The sequence below is a fragment of the Parus major genome, chromosome 6, assembly GCF_001522545.3.
Source record: "Parus major isolate Abel chromosome 6, Parus_major1.1, whole genome shotgun sequence".
In the NCBI taxonomy this organism is placed as follows: Eukaryota; Metazoa; Chordata; class Aves; order Passeriformes; family Paridae; genus Parus; species Parus major.
This window is the reverse complement of record NC_031775.1, coordinates 13,857,132-13,872,096: the sequence shown is the minus strand read 5'-3', so window position 1 is coordinate 13,872,096 and position 14,965 is coordinate 13,857,132. Positions and strand designations below refer to the sequence as shown.

At 40.7% G+C, this 14,965-nt stretch overlaps 1 protein-coding gene across 1 annotated transcript in view; it reads right to left on the bottom strand.

Annotated features, from left to right (window-relative positions):
- The window catches only part of WDFY4 (WDFY family member 4), a 129,951-nt gene extending 121,504 nt beyond the window's left edge, over positions 1-8,447 (bottom strand). The window contains exons 1-3 of the mRNA XM_015633651.2: positions 6,420-8,447; positions 5,617-5,719; positions 5,234-5,429 (exon numbers count right to left, since the gene is read on the bottom strand). The gene's annotated coding sequence lies outside the window, so the exon portion shown is untranslated. The remainder of the gene's footprint in view (positions 1-5,233; positions 5,430-5,616; positions 5,720-6,419) is intronic.
- Positions 8,448-14,965: the final 6,518 nt, after the last annotated feature.

The following is a 14,965-nucleotide window of genomic DNA, read 5'->3' as shown; positions in this document are numbered from 1 at the left end:
GGAGACTTTACCCTAGGTGGTTAAAGCCACCAGCACCTTATTCAAATGCTTGAAAAAGCATTCACTAACCAACTTTCTCTTCCAACTAAGTTGCAACTTTGCTGCACAAAGTACTGCTAATCCAGGCTGAAGATTCCCAGTAAATCATAAGCCAGGATAGCAATTGCCTACACTCCACAGGGACCTCTCTTGATGCAGTGGTGTTCCTGGCATAGAGCAATCCCAGAGGACTGTTCTCATCCCTTATAGGTACTGTCTTGTATTGGAATACAGGCAGCAGCAAAATAATGGGTTTAGTTCATCCCTTTACACATTATACCAGGATTTAAGCAGACTGTAGCTTTGCTGCAAAGAGAAATATACCTTAGATCCCAAGAACAGATTCTGCACCAGTCTATATATACAGTAGCCTCTAAATTGGCCAGGTTTTGGAAATCATTAGCTAAACCAAGCATAATTTACTTTTACTATAATTTAAAGTGTTTTCCAAGAAGATGCAAGGTCACACTGAGCTATGCACACTGAGGGCACCTTCAGCGAATGCTTCATTTGGCTGCTTCAGTGAGCTCCAGAGCCACTCACAGCTCTGTGCTGCACTGGTGTGGCTGTGGGGCCTCTGGCAGATCTGGCAGGCTGAGCAAACTCACACAGTGTGAAACTCCATGCCAACACATCCACTACTTTCCTGATGTAGGCCATACACATCCCAGCTGCAATCCTGCTGAACCCACACTGGTGAGATGAATGACAGGAGCACAGAGATCCAAAAGAGAATATTAATACCAATCCAGAGAGAACATCACTGGCTTAGACTTCCTAACTCAGAAACAAGCCTAAATGTGCGCCACTTCCATGTTTTTACTGCCACTTTAAAAGCACAGAAGATCATCTACAGCATCCCCACCATGCTGCTTGATCAGAGAGGTTTATTTCCCAGGGATTTTCCAAATCCAGTAGTAGCTCCTCATCAGATGGTCAGACTCAAGCAGACAGACAATATTTAGGAAAGTCACAGCAGAGGAAGCACCATTTCTCTTTTTCATACTTCACTAACCGTTGATGGGTCTGAAAGTCCAGTTTCAACACACCCACCCACTTAATCTCTGCTTCACTGGAGCAAAACAGATGTAACTGAATTACATGTAGTAAAAATAACTCAAGGAGTAATGACAACTATACAGTTAACATAGTAAGAAACACTGCCACAACACCCTTTGTCAGTCTGGGTTGTTTATACTAAAAACCCCTTTGTAATGTCCCTCCGCCTACAAAAACAGGAAGAAAAAAAATCCTTCTTTGTTCTCTTCCCTATAATCTCAGGGAAAAAAAAAGAAAAGAAAAGGACATGTCTCCTACATGCATTTACAGCTCTGTCAGGGCACGTAATTCAAAGGAACCTTCATTTTGTTTAAGACATCTAGAAAGGTGACTACATCTCCTGGTCCCAGGAGCCAGCTCTAGCAACACCAAGTGGGAGCTGCCATCTGGCAGGGCAGCACTGATATGTAGGTCATCCACAGCCCAGTGGAGATGGTGTCCTGCCTGAGCCAGACCTACAGCTGGCTTTCTGAGGCAAGAACCCAGAGAAAACTATAACTACAAGGCCCACCTGTCTCACAGCATCAAATACTGTCCCTCATGTTGCTTCTTGTTGAACTTCTCTTTTCTTTGCCACTCCAATCTCCACACACAAGCAGAGAAAACCAGATTCACACCTTTACATCTATGATACCAGCCACACCAATGGGTCTTAGTGGTTGAGCATGCCAAGAATCACAGTACTTCTTCAGCCTGAGGCAGGTTTCCCCAAAAAACACAACTTGCTGTATGCTTCAGCTCACTGAATGGCTGACTGGCTACAGCAAGAGCAGACAAGTCCTCTGGCTACTGCTGTGCAGTGGCCTTTGCCTCAGGGCCTCATAGTACAGCCCAACTGCAAACCCACATGGGATGGGGCTTTGCTGAAAATTCTTTATTTCTCCCTTCACCAGGTTTATCTCCTTATAGACATAAAAAATAAAAGTCAGCTGAAGTTGCTGAGACAATAAATTTTTGTGCTGCACATTTGTAACCTACAATCTAGAGGGGGAAAAAAAAGCAAGATAAACATGTGTTCTTTTCAACATTTCAGTGCCCAAAAGTTGAATTAGCTGCAGGCTTTTTCCTCACTCTTTGCCTTTCTTGCTAAAATCCATCATCTTTTCTTGATAAAAAGAAAGTTGATTAAAAAGTGTTAGAATCATTATTCATTTCTTTAGGGAAGCGGCTGTGTTTCATTTTGCTCCCTTCTTTTCAGTGGCAGAACAGAAGCTGACAGAGAAACCGCAGAGAAAGGCGATGCAGAAATTTAAACCATCTGCTTAACCATCATTTTCACTCATTTTTCTCAGCAAACCTTGAAATTTGCAGTGAAGGAGGCATTCAGCCCCTTCAGCACATCCTCCCAAAGAAGCAGAAGCAGCCGCCTGCAAAGAAGCTGCAGGGTTGTGGGCCTGAGCAGCTCGGCTCCTCTCCGTCAGGCGCAGGCACGGGGCAGCAGGGGTACAGAGGCTACCCCACCTCTCGGGCTGGCTCTTCTCTGGAGGCCGAAGCCCTGGGGAGGTGGAAGGCAAAATGCTGCTGCTGGTGCTGCCAGGCGGCCCCGGCTGAGCCGCGGCCCGTCCCGCCCAGGGCCTCGGGCGGCACCGCCACCCCTGAGGGGAAGAAGGCGGCGGTGCCGGAGCACGGCCACACTGCAGATCGCCAGGTAACTCAGCTGTTTGTGCGCCTGCACAGGTAACTACACTTCAGCTCTAAATTAAATGGACTGAGGAAACCATGAGGGCTAGCTGTAGATACATTCAGTGTATCCACGAGGAGAGCATTGCCTGCCAGCATCCCTTGCACCTGAGCACTCCCAGCCTGTATGGGAGCCCCAGAAATCCCCCAATACTCTGGCACCATGACTGTGGGTTTAAAAGGACAGGGCAGTTTGCAGCCTTGCTCCTGCAGTCAAACTCCAAACTTGTCTCAGGAAAGTGATCCATTTCCTTACCCCATGTTTCCACCTGAGCCAGGTCAGGAGTTCTGCAGCTGGTCCTCTGTGCCTCCTGCCACCTTTGGTCAGCAGTAGCAGTGCTACATAGTAAGGATAATTTGTCACTTGAATTTTGCTATTCCAAAATGTTTCATTGGAAACAAATTCCCTCCATCAACACAAGTCTGTAAATCAAAATGAGTTTTTCGCAATGTTTTTGTTTAAACAGGAACCAACAGAAGTGTTTCTAATGGCCTGCAGCTTACAATGTTGGGCTGCAACAGTGGTTTTCAGTCTTTTGAAATCTGTGCAATACGGAGGTAGTTTCCTACAAAGCATTATGCAGCTCACGTAAGTCAGCTGCTTGATAGCTTCACCCTTTGGTCATTTGTTTTGCCTCTGTTAAAATTAGTCAGGGAGACTCACCAGATAATATAATTAAAGAAGTACACAGAATAATTTTAAGCTACACTTTAAAAAAATTCCATGCATAAATAAATCTCAATTATTCCAGAGTCAGCAAAATAACATCAGCTTTTGAAAACACAAGAAAAAATAATCCTCATTAAAAAATGGGTATGCAACAAAAGTGAAAACGTTTTTGTTTGAGATTTTCAGATCCAAACAGAACTTAATAGAGTATTTTTTCCCCAGAAGAAAAAAGGTATCAAAAAGCAAGTTCCTCTGGCAAGCTGCTATTTTGATTAAATGTCACCTACTGACAAGAAAAGTGTTGTGCAGTAAAATTTTAAGACAACTTGACTGAACACATGATCTCCACACAAGAACCCATGTTAGTCTAATGAGACTGAAGAAGTTGAAAGGCTGGTGCAAAAAATATAATTGGCATAGCCAACGGCATGCTCCCTCCTGTACCTCAGATTAGCTCTCCACTACAGGATTCACAGGAATTCATTGCTTTCATATCAACTCAAAAGTTGTTGAATTAAATGATCATGGTACACAAGTTCTGCAGGATTTTATTTTTTTACTATTTTCCAAGTTAGACTTTAACATGGAGTGCATATCAGAAATAGAACTCACAGACAGCTGCAGACAAAAGCACGAGATGTAATTACAAAACTCATATTGACCAAGAGCTGCTTTTCTTGGAAGATTTATTCTTATTTTCTCTGCAGAAGGATCATCAAAATCTCTGCAGACAACATCACTTTCTTAAGTTTCAGAAATGGGTGCTAGTTCCTGTTTTATACCCCCTTTGCTTTCTGCCAGGATGTTGTGTAGCATGCACAGCCTACAGCAACACTCATCATCTTAGAGGAAATAGGGAGCCTGAAGTTCAGGCTAAAAAAATTAAACAATATCCCTCAAACCCAAGTGTGAGAGCAGATATTTTTCCAGCTGTGATATGTGTCCTGGCAGCTACATTGTTGTGGTTTTTTTTGGGTTGGTCGATTTGATTTTTTGGTTTTTTTGCAGTTCATAAGTCTACTGATAAACTCCAGGTCTTGTGACCTTGTTCTTCAATAAGCTGTGCTCCCAGAGAGACTCTGCACATATCTAGGAAGGTTGCTTTCCCACAGTCATAACTGCTTAGGTACCTGCAAATGCATAATAAGCCAGGTTTAATAAGCTGTCATACCCTATTCATGGATAAGCTTGTTTTTTCTGTAGATATTCTTCTAGCTCTGTGAACTAGACTCACGTATCTTCCCTTTTCTCCAATGCTTTATTTATAGAACCAATACTCCAGTTGCATTTGGTTTGCCATGTCATACAAAATTCTGGACAAAAGGAACAGGGATGAAAACAGTGGTTTCACTCTCTGGTATGTTCTGATTTAAAAAAACAGTTCTTGAAGCTGAGCAGCTTCCCTGGGGACTGTTGCTTTTAGGGTGTTCAAATGACCCTGTTCTAGGCTGGTAGATAATAAGAAAAAAATCTCCTTAATCCCTACTTAACTTATAGCCAGATTCTACATTAGTGTTTGCTTTTGTGCCAGGAACTGGACCAATAAGGATATACAAAATTGTTGCTGCTCATCAGAGAGGTAATTTTAGTCCTGAAATTAAACCTGAGCACTGAATAAGTAGAAAATACTTTGTTAAGGGGGAAAATTAGAGCAAAAAGGAACTAGTCATTGGCTGTGTGATCATTTGGAGCTCCAAGAATGCAGCAGAACTTGAAAGCAGATCACAGCAGAGGCATCTACCACGTGTGGTAAAGGAGGAACTGGTAAAAGAATGCAGTCCTTACCTTACAGTGGGGCTCACCACAAGAGAGAAGTGCAACAGCTCCATGTCAGATGGGAGTCCTTTTTGCTGCTGTGCCATTGCAGGACTGCAGAGCATTGGCTCAGATCTGACAAACCAGCAAATTCCTTCTGCAAGGCTGCACATTAGAATGCCAGTTCAGACACAGGGTATCTAGCATCACTGCCTTCAAGAACTGCCTGGATGTAAGTAGGGAAATGTGAATGGCAGGCTTCACATGGAGGTCTACAAAGGCTTATTCAGTAACAAGAGTTGCTGTCTAAGAAAGAGACAGCAGTCATAAGATGAAACTTAAATAATTATTTTGTATCTCAGTACATCAGTCACAATACAGATGCCTCTGACTTGAAGGAAGCAGAAACCTACCTTGTCAAAGTCTGGGACCTGTATGCATTCAGAATGTAACCTGAAAGGTTTGCCCCCTTCATCCAAATGTGTAGCAACAGACTAGTACCAGAACCTGTGCTCACTATAAAAAAAAAAAAAAAAAAAGGTCAAAATCAGGCACATGACTTGTACTTTATTTGGAACAAGTGGAAGAATAGCTCAGAGGGAGGATCCATCTTAAAAGACATCTGAAATACACAGATGACGAGCGTATGACTAAACCTTTAGTGGGATAGGCCAGACTCTGGTGGTATTTTTATTTCTATTTAATGTCTTATCCTTTTTCATTTCCAATAAACTTTTATTCTCTATTTTTCTTTTTTTTTTTTTTCCTCATATGAGATGAGAATAAAGATGAAAAATTCAGACAGGAAGCCTTTCCCCAATACAGGCATTCCCACCAGAGATATTTAGGGCTCTCCTCCCCTTTCCACAGGCCTACTTTGTCCATATAGATCTGCAATAGGAAACTGTACCTTACAGTCTTTTAGCCTGTATCTGAGCCCCAGAGAACATTACTTGCTTTGTAGTTCTCAGCAGTAACATGGGCAGTCTTAATTCCGAGCATCTTTTGTGTTGGCACCATCCTCCCTGAGCGTCACGAGGTGGCAGCACAACAGAAGGGCTTGCAAGGGCTGCTCTTACATCAGGCAGCCAAAAATCTCACACACCTCCAAGTACACAGTCCATTTTCATTAGAGTTGCAGCTTCAATTTCTTTTCCTGAGACCATCTTAAAAAGTGAGACAGTAGAGTGCCACGGCACAAAATAAAACCACTCACCTTCTTGCTTAGGTGCTTTCAGCTATTTGAGCATTCATAGGATTACATTTTCACACTCTCAGCAGCCTCTGGAATGGACAGGTTTTAGCTGGGCACCCAGCAGAGAAGCCACTTAGAAAGCAGTGGTGTACTTTGACCTTCTCACTTTATGGACACAGCTTATAAAATTGTCAGCATGTAGCAGAGCAGATAAAAGATTGTGGATGAAGAATGGAACTCTGGGGGAAGCAAATTACTTTCAAATTGTGTCAGCATTGGCAGAAGAAAGAAAACATAAGGGATATTTTTATTTTAAAAGTGGGTTTTGATACTATCAAAACTAAACTAGCCCATGTTTTGTTTTGGAAAGGCAACTTTTCATTTAAACCTTGAACAAAAATATTGGTAAGGCTAGATGAAGGGTAACAAACAAGAATACACTGAGATAAATTATATTGGTGGGGAGCTCAGGTAGATAATTTTAGAGGGTTATTTGGTTGCTTTTAAGCAAAACAAAAATCTCATTCATAAATCTTTAATGAGTAGTTCAGTTCTATGTAAAAATTCAGCAATACAGAACTTTTCATTGCCTTTTTTTTTTTCACCAAGTTGAAATTCCCTCCAGGAGCACAAGCTTAGGAATCTTGTTAAGGATTTAGAACCATGGGATTTTTTAGAACCTATAGATTTCTGACTTTCAATTAAGTATCTCTATGCAGACTCGTTATACTACAGTTGAGTGGACAACCTCCACAGCAGGACATATCTGAGAAGACATTTGTACAAATAAACAGTTGGACAGTCCAAATGAGTCTGCTCCACATATGAATATTGGGGAAGGCAAAGGGAAGAAGCATTTGTTTTCTTCCAGGAAACCGATGTCCCTGTGAACAAGATGCTGATTACCAAGCTAAGACAACCTTTAATAGGATAATATCTGCTCTAAAATGAATGATGTTTTAAAATATTACAATTCCTAAATTTTCTTCACCTATAGGGAATTTGAAAATATTTTAAAAAATATCACGTTTTTTCCATAACATTTTGATCCAAAAATATTCATGGGAACATATTTTCAGATCACACTTTTACATAGTAAGAAATATTTCTTGTATTAAGCACATTTGATTGGGAGTTTTTCTTCTGTACATCCTAAAAAGCTTAGCAGACAGGTCAGTTTTACAGACTTCATTTCACAGGCTGAAAACAGAAGCATTAAGAATTGTAATTATATACCCAGTCAGTGGCAGAGCTGCAAATGATGCCTGGGCCTCCAAAACCCAAGTCTGTAAGTCATTAACAACTCTATTTTAATTTCATTATTTTCTTCTTCTCTGCTTAAGATGATTTGAAACAGAAGAAAATGGGTCAGTGTTAAAATAACTACACATTTGAAATTTTTAGCTCCCTCCATTTTTCACCTAGCCTCCAGTTTTCACCCTAGTTTCATTTTGAATCAGATCTGCCTAAATTACTATATTTTTCCCTGAGGCAGCAGGAGGAGATACATTCCTGAGGATGCCAGTTTCAGTCCCCGGTGTCTAAAATATGCATGCACTGCTCTTTGATTCCTGCCACTAAAAGAAAAAAAGCAACATTCATTTGGCAGGGATAGCATTCAAGTTTTAAATAATGTATTTCTTTATCTCCTCTCCCAGCCAAGGACCTCATGTCTTCCAGGCCCATAGGTGACAGATAGGATAAACCACTACCCAGGTTACAGTGTTTTATGCAGCTGATTCAGGAGGTCCTGCAGCTCCTTGCCAAAGGATATATTGCTGTCATCGTTCTCAAAGGTTCAGGGAAGGTCTGGGGGTGTACAGAACCAGATGAACAAGTGAGAAATCAATAACTTCTCCAGGCTTTCACATTCTACCTGTCTCAGGAATATCAAAGAAGAACAATCTGGAAAATTTTGTTTGATGATTGGAGAAGACTGCGTAACTGTGCAGGTAATACAATTAGAATCAGCAATGTGAGCACAACTGCACAGTTAACTGGGACTTGGTCATGTTAAGAAACTTCATTTTTGAAGTTTGAGATGATTTGCTCACATAATGCAAAATCCAAACAACATCAACTACCCCAGTAAATTCTGATCCAGCAGGTCAATTAAACATATATTTCAATGAGAAGCTTATGAACACTCTCTCATGATTTAAACTTAACCTTTGAATGTTCTTCTCTATTGGAACCAGGAAATTAAGTTCAGAAATACAGAATATATTTCACAGAAAATTTCTCTGAGAAGAATCACCCATTTAAAAGAGGCAATGATGAAGGAAAGAGCTTCCACTGAAGACATGGTTTCCCTGATTTGACAGCAGTAGCAGCCCTCTTAGATCTGTGATGCTCTGAAGGTGATAGTGAGGCAAGGGCTAGAGAGAAAAGTAGCATCTTTTTAGATCAAAAGATGTAGCAGCAGAAACTTCTAGACAGACTCACCAAAATGTTGACAGAAGGGACCTCTGGAGGTTCCTTTATCCAGCCTTCTTCTTGGAACGGAAGTAGCACCAAAACCAGACTAATTTAATCACCTTAGAAACCTCTGAAGGCTGACATCTCCCCTGGTCTGCAGGTTTCTATCCCAGTCCTGCATCATCATCCTCCTGGTCAACTAGTTTTTCTGGGTTCCACCCTGAGTTTCTAAGGTCCAAACTCGGGGACATTGCTTTTTGTATTTTAGCATCTGTACTGCCAGGTGTTTGATTTTATACTCTGAAAATGTCCTTTAACTATTTGTGGGTTCATATTAGGTTCCTCCATTAGACTTTTTGCCAGATTAAGCAAGTCTGTCTCCTTCAGATTTCTTGTAGGAGAGGTGCCCTAGTCCTCCATAGTCTCAGAAGTCCTTATTTCACCATATTTCAAACCAAATATAATTTGGGAAAAAGATATTTCTTTGTACCTTAATTGTGTTAACTCTATTTTATCTGGCTGTGGGACACAATTTGCAGTGTCATTGTCATCCTATTTCAGATTGGAAAATATCCACTAGATCTTGTATGGAGCAGAACCAAATAATTCAACGTCTCTGATCTGCCCTGACACATCCCCAGTAGATATTGCAATGTTTAAAAGATTTCTCCCCGCCTCATTGATAAAGCTATCATCTAGACACAAAATTAAGATGGGCACTGGTTTTCCATACAACTAGTACCCATTCTATATTCATCTCCTTATCCTGTGAAAAGCAAATGCAATCCAATACTTGGAGCCATGCTGTCTTGGTATCCTTATGTTCACCTTCATTACCAAAGGAAACTTTGCAGACATGTTTAGGACTATGGCAACAGAAGGAGTTCTTATCACTAAAGGAGACATATAATTTCTGATACTAATATAATAAGGATAATACCACAAAGACAAAACAGGAAAAAAATAATTAAAAACTAGAAACATACTTTGTCCCTATTCATGAAATCTAGAATACCTGGATTTATAAGACACTTACTGTTCTTAAGAAAGTTCTTGCATTCATAGTCTTACTTTGCTGTAATATCTGAAGATGCATCACAAAACATGTTTGGAAATTTTTATCAGATAATTCAGAATTGTCTATCCTTTTTTTTTACCACCTCTTAAATCGCACTGCCTAATAGCTTCTCAGAAGCTGAAAATTTGTTAAAGGTTTCACTTCTCATTAGAATAGCACACCTTGACATGGTCAGAGATCACTGTTTATAACAAAATCAGAAAGGGCACATCAATGTCTCTGTTTGTCAAGTATAAACAAAAAAAAGGGAAAGAAATCCAAGTCATGCTTTTTTAATCTACTATGAAAATTAGCATACAATTCTCAAGGTGTTTTTACAGGCCACTTATGTAAAATATCTATTTTTCCTACAGGGCACTCTTTCAAATAAATTTGGATTACATTAAGGTATTTCCAATAGTAGTAGGTGAGCTCTTGCAGTCATCACTAGAGGAGAAAAAAAATTAAAGTGTGCCAGAAATATTTCTGCAGGGTAGTTTCTTGTCCCACTAAAGTCCAAGGCAGCTGTGTTATAGGCTTCTCTCAAGCTACAGCTGCTCTCTAGAGAGTCACTCTCACATCCTGAAATCAAAGATTAATTACTCCTGACCTATTTGTGAAACATGACTAGATGGGAAGGAACATTGACCGTAAAAGAATAAAGACACTCAGAAATTCCCTAGTTTCACTCTGAAAAGCATTACAAATTATTGTTGTTTAGTCTCCCTCTTAGCCCTCATTCCTGAATATAAATCTTCAAGACCATAGGTCTGTCCTTTCCTAGCAGTCATGATGTGTTTGGCACATTCACTGCCTCCTACAGTAAGCACTACCCCTGGGAAATCCAAGATGTCATTATGCATTTTCTCACTTTTCAGCCAAACCTAAAGAAATAGGTCCATTCTTTTTTCCTTGGCATTAGATAATCCCCAAATTAAGTTTTTCCTGAATTACCCTTTTCCCCCTCAAAGATACCTTTGAGCTTCCAGTTGTTTCCAGAACTGTTCTAGAACATCTACACAGCTTTCTCCATTCTGCATCATCAGTTTACATGGTACCAGAGAGGCCATCTCCAAAGAAGAACAGGAAAATTCTCACTTCATGGTTTGAGTGTTTCTTGGTATAAACCCTGACTGCCAGTAAAATCACTGGTTACTGGCAGCTGAGAGGCCTTTTCCACCTGGAAAACCAGCTGGCATCATCAGCATCATGAGGTTTCAAGTGGTGATCACTTAGCTGTAAGCAAGCACTATATCAAACTGACGTTGCTTCTGGTCATTAGATACTTGAAAAGTTGTTCATTTATGCACACATTTCTTGATCAGAATTCCACAGTTTCTGAATATATAACCGTTCAAACTTGCCTTGCAGAAGAAATGTTGCTGCAGTTATTGATCTCAAAATGCACACGATGGTCTTTCCTTGTTTCTCTGGACCCTTTTCCATCAACTCTATTTTACAACATATTAGAATAGATTGCAATTTTGGTTACAGTCTAAATAAACTGGATCTGAAATTCAGTGGGGCTAAAGTCCAGAGTGATTTGATCTTGGGCTTTGATCCAGGTGCATCATTCTGATGAGCAAAGAAAATGTTATCAGTCAGCTAGTTACACCAAGTCCTTGGCCTGCAGATGGAAGCAGAAGATGAGGAGGAGGAAAAAAGGATATACCATGCGATAATTGGTAGGTGACAACATGCTGTGTGTGCAGCCTGGGGAAACAGAGATCCATTCAATCCGCCTCACAACAGCTTCAGCAACTTCACTGGCCCACGCACTCTTCCGTCTCAAGAACCCGCCGTGTTTCATAGCCTCCAGTCATCAGCCTTGGCGCCAACACATGAATCATATCTTCTGTGAGTGTCCCCACTGCAGTAACTTATTATCATCCTCTGCAGTTAGATTGCACTTGCCAATCCCAGATCTCAAAACACTGCATTAATATAGACAAAACCCGGGATTTAATATCTTGCTTGTAGCCATGGGAAATCAGCTGTCATTAAGACAAGAGGCCTTATCTCCTCATTCTCCTTAAGCTTTCTAATCCCTAGGTCACATCACCTGCCTTCATGTTGGGTGCTTAACCATCAGTGGGGAACATTTGTGATAGACAGAAGAGTTCTTCAACATTCCAAAAAGGCAGCAGATAATTAATGGCCACATTTATTTTTAGATTCACACAAGAGTCACATAGTAGCACTTTACTACATGGTTAGTCAACTGATTCCTATTTTCTAGCCTACTGGATGTTTAGTGCTCTACAATAGACTTCCATTCTGGATTTGACCAAGCAGAGGTATATAACGATGGGAACAGTGGTTTGCAACAACTGGTACACGTTGTCACTTTGGTATCCTGAGCCATCAGGGATGCCCCTCTTGACTCAGATCAGTCATAAAAGCCCTATTGCCTACAGCCCAGCAGCTTCCTTAGTCACTCTGAGAAGCCTGCTAAATGGGACCCTTAGAGCCCAGCTCTGGAATAGAATGACCAGCAAACCCCCTTTTCTCCCTAAGGGAAAGAGAGGGAGAACACAGCAGGGCAGGCCATAGTCCCCATAGTACTTGAATGAAGTAAGGAGGAAAGATTTAGAAGTGGCCAGGTTCAACTAGAAATCATGTTCATCAAACGCATTTATGATGATGAAGAAGCAGGTCTAGGGTCAAACTAGGGAAACACACCACAGCTAAGAGTGAGAATTATGTAGAATAAAGATTACCAGTACCAGACACAATTTTCCAATTACTAGGTAGATTCACAACATTGAGGAAGATGTAAGGTCTAGCTGAAAAAACAGAGATTACCCAAAGACGATAAAACAAATCCATACATCACTACAGTAGCACTGAAGACTAAGAATCTTACCAGATAGTTTAAACTGGATATGAAGCCCAAACCTGGCTTAAATAGACATCCTGGGCCTATGGGCAGAGGGTGTGGATGGTGACCATATGAAGTGTGTTAGGGCCATTAAAGCTATTAATGCACTTCAGGATCACAGGTTTCTCCCATCTTTGCAGAGTGTGCTTACATGGGAAAACATCTCTGCTGCTGGGAGGGAAAGGAGCTGTTAAACTCGAACAGGAGAATTAAGGAAAATACAAACCATTGAGAGAATTTGTTCCAATTATCTTCCTTAGTTTAAGCAGTTCAGTATAGAAGCCTTCGGAATTAAGCATTCCCATAATGTCTAGCTCTTTCTAGAAACTTATGCCACCTTTCTACTGGATCTACTCTTAGTGTTTATTTGAGGAATTATTTCTCTAAATTTTCACACCAAAGCATTGAAGCTTGTGTGGAACTACTTGCTGGAGGCAATTGTTTTGTTTGGTTTTGTTTTGGGTTTTTTTTCTCTCAGCTGGCTTGTTTGTTTTAATTTTTTTTTCTTTCCTTGGTGAGCAGTTTGCTTCCCCCAAATAGTGTTTGAGAATTTCAGACCTGAACTTCAGACCAATAATGGGAGGAAAAAAGCCAACCCCCACTTTCCTAGTCTTTAAAAAATCATTTAACTTATTTTTATACTTTGAAAATTGTTTTAAGAAGGGCAGAAATTTTTAAATCAAAGCAAAACAGGGACAAATTGAATGTTTCTATTGAATGTTTCTATTTCGATTGAGTATTTTTTATTTAACAAGAAAAACTTAGAAGTTAACATTTAGTGTTGAACTTGGCTTGAATGTTTTCATTTGACTCATAAACATGACAATTATATTATTATATATTATATTATTTATATTATATAGGTCACATTATATAATTTTTCCCAGAGGGGGAATCAAGTTTTCATGGGAAGTGACTTAGAAGGACAAAGTGTTCTGTACTTCCCATGAGGTTAGAAGTTCAGTCAACTTTATCCCTTGTCATGTTTACTGTACACACCTGTTGTATTCCTGCTCAAATTGTAAAATGATATACATAAACACATCAAAACAGACAGGAATTGCTAAAAATATGGACAGAAAAAGAGTTCTGTTAAATTGTTGGTTGGAATGACTTTTTGATCCAGGGTCTCAGGTTGGACAGAAAGGCAGGAATGCAACACCCCTCTGTTCATGCTCCTTTTGCTTATCCACAGTAGCAGGATGCTTGCTTGGTTTGCTGGCCAAGGGATCTTTCTTCACTGTGCTGAAACCCAGCTAAAGCAGATGATTAGTGGGGAGATAACTGCAGGAGGCTGTGTGTTCAGAACTGAGACAGTAGTTCAGATCCCACTTCTATCCTTGCTTACAGGTGTGTAAGTTTGGGTTCATGCCACTGTGACCTCAAAGATTTACAATCACTTATAAGCTGCCGGCTTCACCAGAAACTAAAGGCCCAAAACATCTTAGCCATTGTTGCAGTCTGCACATTGAGAAATACAAACTCTGTAAAGAGCCAGAGAACCTTTTCCAGTATTGGAAACACAACTTGATAGCCAGCATTCAATATCCAAGATATGATAGATTTTGGAAGAGGAGAAAACTGCTGGTCTCAGATGCCTTTTGTCTGTACAACCCAGCAATACAAACCTGCAGGGTGAAGCTGCAGGGCATGTACACTGCTAAGGAAGTATTTACTCCTTTTTGGTACTCACCAAAGGAACTGCTAGGTGGATGGAGCTACGAGAAGTCCAGTGTCAGGTTGTGTCCATTACTCAGATGCAATTATCATCCAATTATCTATTTATATTTTATAGATACTATTGAATAGTTTCTATGTATTTCAACAAACATTTGTCCTTTCCTCCCCTTCATTACTGACTGCAGAACTGCAGACTTGCCTCTTTCCCGAGGAAAGGGTGAGGGTGAGCTTAGCAAACAGTACAATTAAAAATGATGGGTGCTAAAATGTAACGTAGTGTAAAATGTAATGAAGACATTCCTTTGTGCCCATCCTGCCAGTGCAGTCGAGAGATATTTTGCTCTCGCAGAGAGGAGTGGGTCGTTTCTCCCGTGGCTCCCCGGCTCCCACCGGGATGCCTCCCCGGGAGGGATGCAGGGCACAGCAGGTGGCCTAGCACGCCGCTGCCCTCAGGACCAGCGCACTTGGTATTTCTTCCAGCGCAGAAGAAATCCCGCTGAATCAGGCTCAGCTCACGATCAGATCCTTGTC